Here is a 3,954-nt window from a genome sequence, read left to right on the forward strand (position 1 = left end):
TTATGTGCAACAATATTCCAGGAATCAGTCACTGCCACGCTGGTTAGTGACTCAGCTTGTTGTTTAGCCTACAGAGATATGATCCTGCACTTCTACATCACACACAGCATCATTTGGGGGTTTGGGATGGTTTGAAAGTGTTTATAAAATCTCTTTCCGGCTGTCGGACTTGTTTGCTAAATCTGAATTTGGGTTTATGTGGGAGTTAAACTGAAATGAACACAAAAATATAAATCAAGGAGCTAGTGTGGTGTGTTGCTCTTCTTGTATTGTCATATTTGTGCCCAATTTGTGTATTTTGATAAAAAACAATAAGATAAATGAGGGTTTCTTACCAAGCCTGAACCAACAAATACTTTAAAGGATAAATATTCCATCTCAAAGGAACATGGACGTTTGACAATGGTTAGTTTGATAAGAAAACATTTTTTTATTAAAATGACCACACTCATTGGCACATTATTCTCATACGGTCTATTTTTAATACACTTAACTCTTAATTTATTTATTTTAAATTAAATGCCAACAAAATTATGTTAAATTACGTTTTCTTCACCCCATCCGCTTTTTGAACTGAAAAAAAATATTTGAAAAAAATGAAAAAGGGAAAAACATTCATTATTGACATACAAATGTGTATTAACACTTAGAATATGGTCTATAAATGTGTATATTGTATGATTGTAAGTCTATAAATATATATATTTACTGTAATCAGGTTCATTTTCAGCTTATTTTAGTAAATTATCACATTTTTGTGTTCTCAAAGCTAAAGGGTAAAGCTTTGTTCACATTACCCTCAGCAACACGCATTTTAGCGAACACTTCCAATTGAAAGTTTATGTAAACCCACATTTCGAGGCCTCTGCAAATTTTTTACATTCCCACATTGCTACATACGGTTTTTCTACAACCTTTTTCAGGCTTTACGTACAAAGCCGTTTAATTCACAAAAGTGTCAACTGTTTATACATTGATCATGGAGGAGAGATTAATAATTTGGTTTGTGTCCAGGTTTCATTTATCGGAATAAAGCTGTGAAAGAAAAAGCCTGGAGACAAAATTTGGGAGATTTTCACCACTTTGACATTTTGCAGCAAACCTCTTACAATTGTAGGACATGAGCTATTGAACAAGAAGAACAAAATAAAGAAGAAGCCCCTCTTTGTTTGTCTAGTGTGAACATTATAGGTTAAACTCAAACTCTTGAACGTGCGTCACATCTTTTCTTTGTAACTTTTTTTAAATAAAGTGCTGCTTTATTTTCTAACTGTATTTATGAATCTATGTTTTTTTTGGTTGCCTCTTGGCCAAGACTCCTTTGTAAAAGATCTTTTAATCTCAAGGGGACTTCCTGGTTAAATGAAGATGAATAAAATAATAAATAAATGTGAACATAGCTCAGGAGTAAATTAATCATTTTTCTATGATTGGGTTCGGGAACATCTTGAGACTTATCACAGGATAATCCATATTGAACTTGCATAAAATAATTGCACAAATTAAATAAATTGATTCCACAAAATTCCAAGACACACTGGAAGATAAAAAAATAAGTTGAAGACAAAAAATAAAAGCATTCAAAATGAGCTTAAAAGTTATTGTAAAACATGAAATTATTTATCTAGTTAGGTGATGGACATATATCAAAACATCCATATACGGCTTTTAATCTGAAAATATTCTCTTCCTTTGATATCAAGAGACATCAGCTTAAACTAAAGCAGCGTTTTCATGCAGCTTTAGACGATTGTTGTTCTGCTTGCCAGGAGTGAAGCAGATTTCCAGCAGAACAGAAGAGCCATTTCTATTTGGAAAACCTTCAATCATTTGCCTCTGAGCCACAAAGTTTAAACAGGTTACATTAAGAAAAAAAACCCAAAACCTCAGTGAGTGATTACATCCAGGGCGAGCGCTCCAACTACCATACAAGCAGAACGGTTCTGTCCTGTGCGTGTAATCGACAACCGTTTGTCTTTCTTCTCTGAACATTTCACCGTCAGCTCTCCAGTGGAACATCTGTTTTCCAGACTGCAAACATTTCAACCAAATATTTTGTCACATGAATCGATTCTCTACGCTCAAAGGGCATCTTTGATGTGTCACATGTGAAAGAATAAAAATAAAAAAATCACAACCTATTAAATATTGTTGACCTTTTAAACTTAAAGACCCACTTTGATGAAAATGTGTGTTTTTAACATGTTTGTGTGGTATTTTGTTGATAATGGAAGAAATTTCTGAGTATTTCTTTGGTCAAATTGTTGTGAACAGAATGTAAACGGAGAGCTCTAAACAAAAAGGAGAGGAAGAGGGGCGGGGTTGCTCCGTGAGAACAGTCCCGCCCACAACTCAGAGCTGAATTTCTAAAAAATTCTGAAATTCTATCATATATTTTTCCGCTCTGCAGGAACTATGTCCAAGAAAACAACACAGGTTTTGGGGATTTTTGCTAAAAATAATCATAATTTTAAAAACTACTGAGAATGCTTTTAAAACAGATCAAATGATGGTATAAGTGGAACTTAAGGCAACCTCTGGACCCTCTTTTTCATAGTACAAGCAATGGTGCAACTAAGGTGCTAAGAGATTATTATTTTGGCCTTTCAGTTCAGTTCAATTCTACTACCTGGCATAGAGAAATGATAGAAATGAGATTAGCTAACAGGCTAAAATAGCTACTATAACAATAGATCAGTGAGAGCAGATATATGAATGTAGGAGACAACAGTCCATACACTCCATGCATCTTTACTCATCATAACTTCACGTTAGTAAACTAAATATGCTTTTATTTATAACTTCACATATTCCAAACATACCAGTGGTGCTAGATATTTTATCCAACAAAAACTAGCAATAGCAGAAAGAGAAATGAGGAAATATACATGGAGGGAACATTTTCATTAGTTTTGCATAACATTTTAGCACAATTAAAAACCCCAAAAGTGTCTTTTACAGTGATTTTTTCATTTCTTATATTGTATTATATCAAATATTCTTCATAATTTCTTTATAGTAGTGAAGATTTAGTTTTTAAGTTTGGCCTCAGGCTTCCCCAAGTTAAGCGGGTCTTTGTGAACTCCATTTTACAGATGAAAACTGTTTTTTCCATATGTTGAGTTTTTCTACCCTCTAGTGGAGTAAACCTAAGATGCTTTCGTGTTTTTAGATCTGCATGCTTTACTGCTTTTTTTAAACTAAATTAAAACACAATAAGTGCTTAAAGTTTTTTTTCAACTTGTAAATAAGTATGACAGTTTTATTTCCACTTTTCGTCTCACTTTTTAGTCATACATTTTTAAATACAAGTACATATTGAACAGGATTAAAAACATGAAAACACTGTTTTAAATACTGGAATTGATTTAAAGTAAAAGTAAAAAAGGCAAAAAAGTGAGATATATATGTATATACGTATATCGAACTTAAGATTATTAATCATTATATTATTGTAAAGTAAAATGTCTAAAGTGCGAGAGATACATATCCATTAGAAGTGGAATGATTCATTTAAGAAATTATTGGATTCAATATCTACGGTTGACGATTCCATTCACTTTTCTTTTGAACGATCCGATTCACTGACCTAAAAACTTCAGCCCACTGTTGTTTTTTTTCACATAAACAGTCGATTTGATTCCATTCTGCCTCAGATAGATCTATCCGGTTGGATCATAGGAGTAGAAATCGATTCATGAATTAATCGTAACACATCTAATATCCATACCTACATCCGTATACACATGATGATACCATTGCTGGTAATCATAAATCTTATAGATATGACAAACTGAATCTAATGGGAAGTTTGTTAAAAACGGTTCAACTAATTGCTTGAAAAGGAATGGAAGGATGCAAAATTATATGAATTATGCATAACATAACTATTTTACTTATTTTTACATGTATATCATAATCATATTCACAAAAATCGTTTTTTTATGATTTTTC

This window comes from Oryzias melastigma, linkage group LG21, assembly GCF_002922805.2.
Source record: "Oryzias melastigma strain HK-1 linkage group LG21, ASM292280v2, whole genome shotgun sequence".
NCBI lineage: Eukaryota > Metazoa > Chordata > Actinopteri > Beloniformes > Adrianichthyidae > Oryzias > Oryzias melastigma.